Source organism: Podarcis pityusensis (genome assembly GCF_964106645.2).
Source record: "Podarcis pityusensis genome assembly, chromosome: 1".
Classification (NCBI taxonomy): Eukaryota; Metazoa; Chordata; class Lepidosauria; order Squamata; family Lacertidae; genus Podarcis; species Podarcis pityusensis.
In genome coordinates this window covers 95860702-95874939 of record NC_138028.1, presented here as the reverse complement: position 1 = coordinate 95874939, position 14238 = coordinate 95860702, and the positions used below count along the sequence as shown (strand labels likewise).

General features: G+C 38.3%; 1 long non-coding RNA gene across 1 annotated transcript; it reads left to right on the top strand.

Annotated features, from left to right (window-relative positions):
• The first annotated feature begins 1365 nt into the window (after positions 1-1365).
• On the top strand, positions 1366-13553 carry LOC308474294. Its single transcript, XR_013984644.1, has 3 exons — positions 1366-1455; positions 6689-6871; positions 11831-13553. It is a non-coding gene; the product is annotated as an uncharacterized lncRNA (long non-coding RNA).
• Positions 13554-14238: the final 685 nt, after the last annotated feature.

Genomic DNA, 14238 nt, shown 5'->3' with positions numbered 1-14238 from the left:
AATGCTTTCAGAAGGGCTTTATTCAGTGAAGCCAAACATTGCTCCAGATTGAGACTAAGGACATATTAACAATGCACGTCTTCAACCTGCCACCTTGGAAACTGCATCATTCTCCTTTTATCAGAGTAGCTGATGAAGGCAGAAACCAGAACATTTTGCAACATTTAAAAAATGCTTTGTTTTATTAATCAGAGGAACATAGAGATTATTTTAATGCAAGATCCTGAGTGATTGTGTGTGAAGTACTGTTTGATGCTTTTAATCTATCTATCTATCTATCTATCTATCTATCTATCTATCTATCATCTATCTATCACATTCCACCCAACAATGTGAAAAACTGGAGCACGGTCCAGCCCGTGAGAACAGAACTGTAATACCCACCCCAGTAGGAAACAGTCAACACAAGAAGGATTATGCAAAAGCTGTAATTGACAACTAATTATTGGCCTATCTACTTTTACAAAGTAAGTATAGTTTAACAAACACACATACACACAGCTTTTTCAGGAGTTTGTATCTTATATTTTCTAATAGTAAATCTTTTGAAATATATTAATCAACCAACCCAAAGTGCACATTATTCAAAAATAGTATATGTTTAACTCCTAGCATTTGATACTGAATAAATATTCTTTAATAGAAAACTACAAATTGTGTGGGAAATGGCATCTTAAAATCCTTGGATCTTGGTGTGTTGCCACTTTTTATATATGCAATAAATTTTCACTGAGCAGAAATAAATCTCCAATCCATGCAGCAATGTAAGGAACCATAGATGCCTAAGGCCTTCTCTCTCAAAAGGCTATAAATTTCTGTCACCTAACTTTTTCTTTAAATAAAAGAAACCCAGCAAAAAACCCTCTCTCTATTTCATTTAGACAGAAACATATTGTGGCATGATAACAAAAGGCATCCATATGCTTGGCAAGTTAATTAGTGTGTCAGACATCTCGTGATCATATTCAAATCTTAGTTCATCTAATAAAGATTAAATATATCTTGCTGTTCACTATTTCCGCTAAGCGCCATCTGAACAAATGGGGTGTACTTTGTTAAACACCCACTCACAAAACATTACAGTTATCTGAAGCTGATCTAATGCCATCTCTATATCACTCTAATGTCAAGCATTATTCAACAGTCACTTCTTTGCATTCCTAGATGGTAAAATAGCACTTTTTAAATACTTTAAAGAAAATATGTTGCTTCACAACTACTGCCACTGTGCAGCCAATGCCTTAGGACAACCATTTTTTGCAACTTATACTACAATCCAAAGAGCTAGGAAAGTTGTCTTATACCGAGTCAGACCACTGGTCCAAGTAGCTGAGTATTGTGGTTAACTCATTTTTTTTTCAGGTAGGGGGTACTCCCAAAGCCCCCTCAAGATTGAATCTGGGACTTCTTGCATGCAAAGCAGATGATCCACCACTGAGCCATAACTCTTTCCCAGTAAGTTCATACTAGTTCACAGGCTAAGGCTGAAGCATCTCAGTACAGTAGTACCTCGGGTGACAGAAGCTTCCGGTTACAGACTCCGCTAACCCAGAAATAGTACCTCAGGTTAAGAACTTTGCTTCAGGATGAGAACAGAAATTGTGCTCCGGCGTCGCGGCAGCAGCAGGAGGCCCCATTAGCTAAAGTGGTGCTTCAGGTTAAGAATAGTTTCAGGTTAGGTCCTGGAGGTTTTGCTCAATATGATTAGAAAAGACCAATTGGTTAAAGGTATACAACTCGGAGCTAAACAGTACAAACTGAAAGCTTTTGCTGATGACTTAGTTTTGACATTACAGGAGCCAGAAGCTAGCACAAAAAGAGTATTACAATCAATCCAAGAATTTGGTCAAGTAGCAGGTTTTAAATTAAACAAGACGAAAACTAAGGTATTAGAGAAAAACCTTACAGAGATTGAGAAGGAGAGGTTTCAGAAAGAGACAGGATTAACAATTGTTAATAAAGTGAAATATCTAGGGGTGAATATGACTGCCAAAAATGTGAATCTGTTTAAAGATAATTATGAAAAATGTTGGTCAGAGGTGAAGAAGGATTTAGAAATATAGTCAAAATTGAAGTTATCATTGTTGGGCCAAATTGCAGCGATAAAGATGAATGTATTGCCTAGAATGTTGTTTTTGTTTCAAACATTACAAATTGTGGATAAAATGGACTGTTTCAAGAGGTGGCAAAGAGATATTTCCAAATTTATCTGGCAGGGCAAAAAGCCTAGAATAAAATTTAAGATACTAACAGACGCGAAGGAAAGAGGGGGATTTGCCCTGCCAGATCTTAAACTTTACTATGAATCAGCCGCTTTTTGTTGGCTGAAAGATTGGCTACTTCTTGAAAATGTGGACATTTTAGATCTAGAAGGTTTTGATAATGTGTTTGGGTGGCATGCATATTTATGGTATGACAAAGTCAAAGCGCATAAGGCCTTCAAGAATCATATTGTCAGGAAAGCATTATTTAATGTTTGGGTGAGATATAAGGATTTGTTGGAAAGTAAAATGCCAAGGTGGCTGTCACCAATGGAGGCAAAGGCATTGAAAAAAACAAATATGGAGACAAACTGGCCAAAATATTGTGAAATTTTAGAACAAGTTGGAGATAAATTAAAATTGCAGAGCTTTGATAAATTAAAAACTAAAGTTCGAGATTGGCTTCACTACTATCAAATAAGGGAGGTTTTTAACCTAGATAAAAAGATTGGTTTCCAGGAGGAAAAATCTAAACTGGAAACGGAGTTGTTAGAACCTAAAACTAAAAATCTGTCAAGAATGTATAATCTGCTGTTGAAATGGAATACACAGGATGAAATGGTTAAATCTGCTATGATTAAATGGGTGCAAGATGTTGGGCATAATATCATGTTTGCTGACTGGGAACGGTTATGGACCACAGGTATGAAATTTACGGCTTGTAACGCCTTAAGAGAAAATATAATGAAAATGATTTATAGGTGGTACTTAACCCCAGTCAAGCTAGCAAAAATCTATCATCTGCCTGATAATAAATGTTGGAAATGTAAAGAAAATGAAGGTACTTTTTTTCACCTTTGGTGGACGTGCCCAAAGATCAAGGCCTTCTGGGAAATGATATATAATGAATTAAAAAAGGTATTGAAATATACTTTCTTGAAGAAACCAGAGGCCTTCCTCTTGGGCATGGTCGGCCAATTGGTGCGAAGGGAAGACAGGAATTTTTTTATGTATGCGACAGCAGCGGCAAGAATACTTATTGGGAAATACTGGAAGACACAAGAATTGCCTACCCGAGAAGAATGGCAGAGGAAAGTGATAGACTATATGGAACTGGCTGAGATGACCGGCAGAATTCGAGATCAGGAAGAAGGGTCGATGGAAGAAGACTGGAAAAAATTTAAAATATATCTTCAGAAACACTGTAATATAAAAGAATGTTAGAAAAGGCTGGAGAAGAATATTAGATCGTATTGGCAGACAGAGTATAATGGAATAAGTAAATATGAAGTGTAAAATAAAGATAGAGGAGAATTAAATACTTTCGAATGTTAAAATAAGTAAATGAAAAGAAGGTTAGAAGGATTTGCTGGAGATACGATTCAAATTAGAATACAAAGCAGAGAGGTGAGAGGAAGTCATGGAAACAAGTAAATGGGAAGACGGTTGTAATGGTTTAATTTGATTTTTGTTATTTTTTATTGTGATTTTTTGTCTTTTGTATTTTTCTTTTTACTGTTTGCCTTTTGTAAGATGTATGTGATTTGTTTTTTGTTTTTTCTTTACTATTTTCTTTTTCTGTAATTTTAAAATTGGAATAAATATTTTTTTTTTTTAAAAAAAGAATATTTTCAGGTTAAGAACGGACCTCCAGAACGAATTAAGTTCTTAACCCGAGGTACCACTGTACTGCTGGAAAATGTAGCTGTTTCCTCATGCCTCTACCAGGACTGTATTGAAGCATCAGTAGCCATTGCTATGCCAAAATTTGCTTATACCATAGTGTACAGATACTCTGTAGTGAGAATCCTGAATTAACCGTGGACAATGAGTACGTTATGCATAGAGATGTAAGAAGGCAGTGACTTCTATTCCAGCTTGTTTTCATCATAATCAGTGATGTTCCCGTTCTTCTGCATTTCAGTTTTTGCCATAATTTCTGTTTCCTTTTCAGTTTTCAGCAGAATTCTTCAACCTATTATTATAAATTGATTTTACAAATATATTCCCAAAACTTAATTGCTCATAATTTTCCTTTTGGGCAAATTTTTTGTTCTTTGATGTACACAATCTCTTCTGAAAAGCTTTTAAAAATGCTGATCATTAGGTAATCAATGCAGCCACCTGAGCATTATGATTTACATACACAATTTGATACCTTTCTGCAAATAATAAAATGCTGCACATGAAAATGAGCAATAACAACTATTTAACTGATAGTTAAATCATTACTCATAAGGAAAACCTAGCAGCATATTTAAAAGGCTATTGCAAAATTTTAATTACTGTACAGTAGATCTACCTATCTACTGATGGACTAAGATAGAATCAGACAGAAACCAAATCATTCATAGCTTTGGGTGGATGGCGGAATGACAGAATCCTTCATTTATAGTGGTGGTAGCTCTAACAAGATGTAAGATTGATTGATTCAGTTGTGAGGTTCATATAGTCATTTTTCTCTCTAAGCCAAGGCTAGGGATATTTGAGAACATCTTCAGTAAGCAGCAGATGGGACAGCTTAATAAGGATTTTCAGCTATTTAGAAATGAGAGGATATAATGTAAATATTTATTTTTAGTTTTTCTTTTCTAATGGAATGAGTTCCACAGTGAATAGGCAAGGCAGCTAATGTCTTTGGTCACCTAGGTTTCATTTTCTGCTGCACATTCATTCCATATAGTCTAAGCTCCTAGAGTTCTTTCAGACTGACAAGAGACACTTTGGTTGAGGGGGATCCCTCCCCTTCTTCTACATTGCTGTGCACTGAATTTCTGTACCACTGTTTTGCTATTCTGATGTTGGTTGTGTGTGTGTGTTTTGTGAGAATTTTATTTGGTGATTCTATTGTAAATTGTATTCATTTTAATTGCTATATATTTTTGTCTATATGCACTGCACAAATTCTGCCCGTGAAGTTCCCTAAGTGTTAGAGTGTTAGAATTTGTGTCCTATTTAAATATCTACTGGGTGTGTTTAAACTGCATAGAAAGAAGCTGTATCACAAAAGAAGATGCAATTTTCTTTTGCAACAGTTTAAAAGAGAGAGGCATAAATACCTTCCATTTAACTAATAGAACATGAAGTTTCTCAAATGGTTTTCTTACTTTTTTAATGGCTTGTTTTCTATAGATAGCTGGTTGAGAATACACTGTCAAAAATGAGATGCTTCAATGCTGCCAAATATTATAAATATTCATATTTATGAATGAAAAATGTCTGTCAGTTACTATAAGTTTATGTAATGATTGGCTGAGATCCACATTGAGACTTACTCTTCCATGAGCACAGTAACTCTGTGTATGCAGAGCAGGATATTCCTAAAGGCACATGAAACATTCCCTTATTAAACAGAAACAAAAGAAAGGCCCCTGTACATGCAAAGCTTTGAATTACCCCCATCGTTCAACACCATCTTCAGTAAGTGAAGGAATTTTCTTCTAAGCAATTTTCTTCTACCATGGAAAATGAACAGTACTGCACAGCTAGTTCTGATGGTGGCCTTTGGTGGGTTCTCCCTTGGGTTGAAAGGCTAGTCACAGCATGAAATAGGATTTTCACTCACGAGCAGTTCAGAGCTTTCCCCCCAGTCTTTTCATGGTACTTTCCTCAGAACTGGTGTCAAATAATTGACCTTTCCCACAACATATGCCAGGTAATATTTTCATCTATGTGAGCACTTATTGAATTCCAAACAACTTCCCAGTCTCCTCTGCTTACACAGTCTACTCCAGATGCCTCCTTATTTTACTAGTCGACTATTCTATGCATGGACTCTACTTCTTCATTATATAGCTTAACCTTGTTCTCATCGGAGACTCATTTGGCAGTAACAGAGAAACCGAATCCCCACATCCAACCTACATCCGGAGCCAGTGTCAAGATACTCAAAGACTAGGTGTTTGCAAAAGATGGACTTCCATTTTCAGTTGCATTAACAGGCACAAACAATGGATTCCACCTATCTGAGACTGAGCCAGTTCTGTCTACACTCCATTTCCTTCATTACTGTTAATGGCTCACTTTGTTTAAAAGATGTAACCATAAAATAATATCTTATTGCTTTTATGAGCATATTTTGGTCAGCCACAGCTCAATGTCTTGTTTTTACTCTCAAAGCTACATACTCATTCTCCAAGGATGCAGCATTTTCCATACATCATTGGGAATGGGGGGTTGACAGTTCAACAAAAAGAAGTCCACCACAGATGCTGTAATCCCTTATTACATCACAGACTGTGGCATATGAATGCAACATTGATGTATATGTATAATGCAAGAAAAAAATAAGACACATGATTCCTGACCCAGAGCCTTGCATGCACTCCTCTCCACACACACACACACACACACACACATACACACACAGAAGCCCTCCACACAGATGCCCTAGTACACCACACCACACCTCTCCTCTCATTGTGTTCTAACATTGGATAAGAAATCCAGGTTTGTTTTGTACTAGACTCATTGTGTCTCCATGCCAGAGCCAGGAGGTGACAAGGAGAAAAAGGAGAGAGAAGCTTTTCGAGCCCATGATCATCCCAAAGGTCATAAACCACAGTTTTTGAAGCTGCGAATGAACATCCAAACCAGACCAGAGTTTACCCAGCCATGAGGACATTTTCTTTCCTCCTAACTACTCAACTGAGCTGAATTACTGCAGGCAGGTAAGCTCTGGGAAAGCAAGCAGATGTCATAACATTGCAGTGGATCATGTTCCCCCTTCCAGGAAGACTGAGAAAATAAATCTGTTTGGTGGCTGTTGAAAGTTCAGCTATCTTCTACTCAAAACACAAATGCGCATAACACCACAGAAGAGGCAAGGACATTTCAAGATAAACAGAGTTAAGAGCTCAGCAGTGTTTCATATTCAAGGCTACAAGAGCAAAGCAGATGAGTGCGAGGCCTCCATTCAAAATGAATGGATAAATATATGCGAGTAGGTCTCTCAGCGTGGGTTTTTTTAAAAAGCCTAACACAGAATTTTCAGTATGATTCAAGGGCAGCAAATATAAACTAAAGCAACAAATGAAGGGCTAAATAAATTAGAATATTAATTCTATGGAAAATGGTGTCATTCTCCTTAGAATTGAGGATATATTATTTGTCTGTGGTTACTCAGTTCCATATGCTTGCATAGGAGAGAGTTTCCCCAAGCTAAGTTTTATTTCACTTCTCTCCCCTCCCCCCTCCAGTGTTGCTGGCAACAATCACCGAATATGGTTTGGTTTGTATTTTTATATCTAGCTCGTCAGCAAATATAACCCAGTAACCACTTCTGAAATTGATGGAGTTCTGCTTATATACATCCCAACAGCAGAATAATTGGCCTATAGTTCCTCCTCTCTTCAGCTTTATGTTTGACAATATATAACACTGCCATGACAGCAAAAAATTTTAAGCAGAGTAATCCACATATCTGAAACATAGTAAAGGTTTACATCCTACACTCAAGGGAAATGTAGGACAACCAAAAAAAGGACATGTATTTATAAGGGGAAAGCTGAAAAGAGAATATCACATACAATATGAAAAGGATAAAGTGTTCACAAGCATTTCAGAGAAATCACATCCATTAGAAAAAAAATAAATACAAATGCCTTCAGGGCAAGAAAGAAGAAACAAAGGGGCATTTTTTATTACCCTTTATTACATCACAAAAAGGGGCATGTATCCCACTCCCTTTTCTGGGTCTCTAAGCTTTTAAGTACCCCCCTCCTAGAGCATCTGTTTTGACCTTCCTCAGATGCAAATACTCTCTTGGCCTGACCATTGGTTGTTGCAAGCTATTATGCTAATATTCTGCCATCCAGATCTTATTTGAAGGCATATAGCTTAAGACGAAGCATGGTGGCATCTTGAAAAGGGATGGGAAGTGGAGAGGGAACAGAAGAAAGTTTCCTAGATAAAGGTAGGAGGAGAAAGTAATTAAGAGCTCATGCTGGTAAAATTGCAGGTTCAGAGTGGTGGAGAAAGGCAAAAGACAGACTTATCAGAATTTGTCATCGCGGCGTTTTACTGAAATTAAGAGAACTTGAAAATCAAAGGAGCCAATTTTAGAGAGGCCATGAAAAGAGAATAATTTCAGATGGTAACTTCCTTGTTTTTCAGTGCAAGAGCAGATGCTATAGTGTCAGAGGGTGAATGAGGGCAAGGCAAGGAAGGGGTCAAAGAACACTTTTCAGCCACTACAGAGTCAAAGGGCTTCTGTGCATATTGTACCTCATTCGGAAACTAGCCTATGAATCAAACCAATGGGCTTTTGGTATGTTAACTGTTGTTCTTTAAGAAAGCTTAGAAATATGTTTAAAGAAACTGTCAAATAATTGCCTGCGCATGATTGATGCATTTTATTTCAAGAAAATGCAAGAAAATAATATGAAAGCCTCAGGGGACAGTGTCTTTTGGCATATGCTCTTCTTGCACATTTTTAAAAAATGTGGTGGTACACACCATTTCTAGGAGTAAGAAAACCGCTAAGACTAATCGAAACTGTCAGAAATGTGGCACTTCCATTTAAATCATGGAATTTACATTTTGCTGCGTTATTACTGCATGATCCTAAGGACATCCCACTGAGTTCAATGGGGCTTACTATTCAGTATGCGTGCTTAGGATTGTGGCTCTTGAACAGATTGACTTGCAAAACAACTAATACGCCACCACATTTCCACACAGCACCTTATTAATCACAAAACTTGAAGGTTTCCATTGGGATATTTTTTTAAAGCAGATGTCAGTTTTCTTACCTTGGTGGCAGTATGATATAGCAAGCCAAAAGTGGTTGTTTTTACATCCCCTGGAGTGAGATCAGGAGGAGAGAGGAATGCAAATATCTGTCTGCATGTAATAAAACCTACTAGTGAACTAGTGCACTGTGAGAACAATAAGAAGAGGACAAATAGGGGGTGGGGGTGGGGAGAATGACCACCTTCACACTTTAAAGCAAAGAGTCATGAACTGAGAGGAGCAGATGAATTGGAGAATGCAGGGAGTTATGAACAGACACCTGCAATTTGACTCGTCCCCCTTCCCCCACCTCACAAAGCCATAATGGATGTGAATACAGCTCAGGACCACAATATCTCAAGGACCCTGCCTTAATAACTTAAGAGAACTGCAGTGATTTGAAAGCAAACTTGAGAAATTTCACTGTTTACTCCACTGTTCCAGGTAGACTTGTCAACTTTTGTTAAGGCCTCTGGAGTTGCGCCTTTGACAGCCATTTCATGTTCAGCAATTATCAGATAATAATGTTATCTGCAAATCAACCTGTAGTTTGAGTCCTAGGAATACCCCAGACTAGTCTGTTTAATGATCCCTGGTTTATCTCTGGGTAGGGCTGGGAATACTCCCCCCCCCCACACACACACCTGAAACACTGGAGAGCCTCTTCCAGTTAGTGTGGACAGTACGCAGATTTGAATGTCACAAAGTGCAGGCAGCAAATGGTTAGTTACTGAATTTATTATTCCTATAATGTTACTGTCAGGAATGAATTTGAATGTCACCAAAGTGCAGGCAGCAAATGGTTAGTTACTGAATTTATTATTCCTATAATGTTACTGTCAGGAAGAGGAAAGTAGGGATTTTCTGCCTCAGGGGCCAAAATAACTTGCCTGGCCTTTGGTACTATGCATCATAATTGGGACGGGAGTCCCAATTTGCTCTTCACTTCAGGCAGCAACACGTTTTCATCAGGCTCTGTGGAAAAGCTTCACTTGATATATTTTTGCCTGTTTTGAAGTCCACACTGTCCTATACAAATTAGATCATTGGTCCATCTAGCCCAGTAATGTCTACATTGATGTTTCAGACAGAGCAGATATCCAGCCCTATCTGGAGATGCTCAGAACTGAACCTGGCACCTTCTGCATGCAAAGGAGATGCTCTCATCACTGAGCGATGGCCCTTCCCTAAGCTCTACTTTCAATACCCTCCCATGTGCTGGCTCTGCTTCAGACCTAACTCCAAGCATTTCATGTGGGTTAAAAAAACGACATTCGTCTTCAGGTCCTATGCTCACTGTCTCTAGGTGTGGTGTCTACTACTTCTGGTTCTCCAGACTTAATATTCACTTCTCCGGATATCTGCAGCAATCTCCTAAAATCAAATCCTCACGATAGTTGATCAGCATTTTAATGTAAATTTCTCCCAATCAATACTGCTTTATATGCAGTTCTGACTAATGTACAGATATTTGCAAGCAATTTTTCTGAATGGCCCGCATTTTTAAAGGCTATTTTCACTAATATATGTATTTTTATGCACACTTTTCACTAAAATAAGCTTTTTTTTTTCAAACTTTGGTTGGTTGGTTGGAGAATTGCATCACATCAGAGAAGTGGAAAAGATTACTGTATTTCAAGTTTGCTACAGTCGCTTTTAAATGCAAACTGAATCAAAGACCTCTCCATGTCTGTAGCTATCATTTTTAATTATTCTGGCATTCCAAATCCCAGGGAGAGAAAATACATTCTGTAGGTATTCTATTTTATTTATTTATGATTTATTGAATTACTCTCCTGCCCTTCATCAAAGGGTCATGGAGCAGTTTCCAATATAAAAAACAAAAATATGTAACAAGCTATATATTATTTAAAAGAATCACACCCATATATATATGAATAGTCAGATTGTAACAAATGACAGCTGTCAATTCTACGGTATGTAAGTTATGGAACTTCAGACACCAGTGACCTGAAGGGTTGGGAGGTGGAAGGAGCCATGGGCAATGGGGGCCTAATGTTATATAAGTCCTGTATCACTAACTGTAGTATTGGGTAGTGGGAATGGGGGTGTCATCCACTGTAAAAAATAAACAACAACAGCAACAGAATGCTGAGTCTAAAGAAATTTATGTTATTTTGCTTTTCGATTTCCAGCACCATATAGTTAAGGTCAAGGTTAAGTCTAAAGGGGCAGCAAGGGTATACAAGGGGGCGGCACAAGAGAGATTTCCAATGCAAGAATTATAAATTGCTGGCAGAAACTTAAGAGGGAAGAGCACTACTAACAAGAATATCTCAAGTCTGCTTTTAAATCACTGCAATTCTTTAAAGGTGACAGGGCAGGAGGTTATTTATTGTTATTACTCTTATTTATTTCATTCCTGAATGGCTTCCTATGAAGCATCTCAAAGCAATTTCAGAATGCAATAAAACACATATAAAACAATGGCACTTATAAAAACAGTTAAAGCATTTGCGTATTTAGAAAGAGTTTTGAACCACTGCATCTCTAAAAACACAGTTTCACACACCCTCCTTCCTCTCCTCAATAGGAAGAAGAATAAATAAGTGGGAAAGACAAATAAGTCACCGCTTAATCATTTTCATGTCACCAGAATCTTTTTACAGATGAGGATATGACAAAGAGACAATGTTCCTCTCCCTCCTTGGTGTAACTCTGACTGTAATGAGATCCTTTCAGTGGCTGGTGGCGTGAAAATGATAATAAATGCAGAATTTCCATGTCCAAAGCAGCAATAGACATTAAGGAAGAGGAGGAGGAGGAGGAGGAGGAGGAGGGGAGAAAGGGAAGGTTTGTTGTCCATGTATTCATACTAAAAGGTATGTTGAAGCCTCAGTCATTAAAGTGACTAGACATTTCTCTCATTTCCACAGGTGCTAATGAACAGAAGGCTGGAATCTCTGCTTCTTGCCAATAAATCTCTTTCAGTTCGGAGAGATGTGAATCACTTTCATACAAGACAAAGTAGGATGGAAAGAAAATGGAAAGAGAAAACGAATTTTGTGATAAAGGTGCAAAAATACTGAACTCTTTCCCCAGAAACTAGAATGTAATGAAACGAAGTCCTATTGAGTATTGGCTTCCTGATACATTAAGGAAGCCTGCAGAACATCTTGAGCTGTCATTCAAGGTGAAATTGGAGACATCTAAGTCTAGTGAAACATCTTCTGCGGGAGAAGCCAAATACAAGAAAATATAAGGGGATGAGGTGAAATAACAAGATATTCAAGCAATATTTCAGAAGCTACCTACTAGTGTATGTCACAAGTACTGTTAGAAACCAGAATCACCCTTCTCACCATTGCCAATGTGGCCTTCAAGAAATGCGACAAGGTGAAATTGTGAAAATAATGGGGAAAGAGTGGTCAGAAGTGGGGAAAGAATAGCCACTGAGGGGAGGAGAATGGATGATTGGTAATTTGGGCATGAAATGGGGCTGAGCATTTCTGGTTGTTTCTCTACTAACATAAAACATGATGTCTTGCTTTTTAAATGACTACTGTTAAAAGCGCTGATGCGAAATGTGTACTTTGAGCCTCAGTCACATCCTGGGTAACCACTGAAAAGGAATACATATACTGTATTCAGTTTTATTAGTCTGCGAAGGAAACATACTGCTTAAGGTTTAGCTGTTTTGATGGAAAGAAGTTTCTCGCACTGAATCCGGGTGCCTTCTTGCAAGCTAATGTTGAATACTGATACTTCAGTGCCTCTAGGCCTCAGACCAGACTGGAAACTACTGGATCAAAGCAGCAACCATGATGGGACATGGATGGGACACTGAAAATTGTGTTTTTACCTAGTATAAAAGTAAAACCCATCTCCCCCCCCCCATGTGAATCTTTCCTCTATTTTCTTATGTGAATCTCTTGTTACTCAGCAATGGGGTGAAAGCAATACAAATTTTATTGCATCCACCTTACTTTCAAGATGGCAGGTTGTTGTTTTTTATAGTATCCTGTCTTGCATTCCATGTCACCACACCCGTGGCCTGCATTTTGCAGTGTTCCTGGGTGCTATGGCATCTTTGGCTGGGCATGGGAAGCTGTTAACAACAGCCAGCAGCCAGGAGCTTTTAAAGAAATCAGGGTGCAATAGAGCCTTTAAAAGGTAAAAGGAAGGACTTCTATAACAAACAAAATAAGTGAGTGCAGAAACCTCAGGTGTGATTAGTAGCTGGTGTCTCTGGCTACCTGCTGGAGGGGGAGACATCATGAGGCAACTTGTCTTGTGGGGCATTCCCAGACAAGGACGTGCAGAACGCTGGACAAATGCTTAATGGAAAGAGAACAACACAATCCACCCTGGGCCAATGAGGTAAGCTCAGTCCATGCACCTTTCAAGAATTCTAATGCAACCTGCAAATGAGGCAGAAAAACAGAAGCCTCTTTTATGGGAGAAGGAAGTCGCCTCTTAACTAACCTTAACTAATCCCTTCCAGAACAGATTCTGCTCCGGTAATAAGAAAACACCAGATACAATACATCACATAATTCTGGATTACTCTCTTCTTGACACCCTTTGCAGAGATCTCCTAGTGACTCCCATACAGCTTAAAATACCGATTTACAAAGAGTCTGTAATCCAATATTTGTTGAGGGATGATTCTCCTGAAACAACCAGGATTGTTTTGGGGGTAATTTATGAGTATCTCTTAAGCCAATAACATAAAATAAATAACCTGTTTCTAGATTAAAATGTCTGAAATACTCTCCCGCTTTAGGCTGCTCTATCTCCCTGATCATTTGGTTGCCTATCAATCAGTCCTTTTATGAGCTTGAGATTCCTCTCAACCTTAGAAAAAGGAATTCTGGACACGGTCTTGTCTGAAATACTATCCCGCTTTAGGGAGCTGCTCTATCTCCCTGATCATTTTGGTTGCCCTTTTCTATACTCAGTCCTTTTATGAGCTTGAGATTCCTCTCAACCTTAGAAAACAGAATTCTGGACACGGTCTCATAGTGGTTGCTTCTTGCTGTTTTCATGTTTGTAGTTTTGGCATACTTCCCCTGATTAACCAAATGTCCTCTCTCATGACCAACTTGGACAGCCTTCTTAATATATGTTTCAATTTCTCCTTCCCCCCTTCCATAAGGCTGTAAAATGCACAGTGGAGCAATGTGATTGCTCCCTGGTTTCCTAGGTGCCTCGTTCCTTTCCATCTTAGCAAGCACAGAAATCTCACTGACCCTTTCTTCTTCAATTTGCTGCTAAGTTTACACATTGTGCTTCCCCGTAATTCTCCCTCAAACAAATGCTTCAGTGCTCAATTTAGTAAATA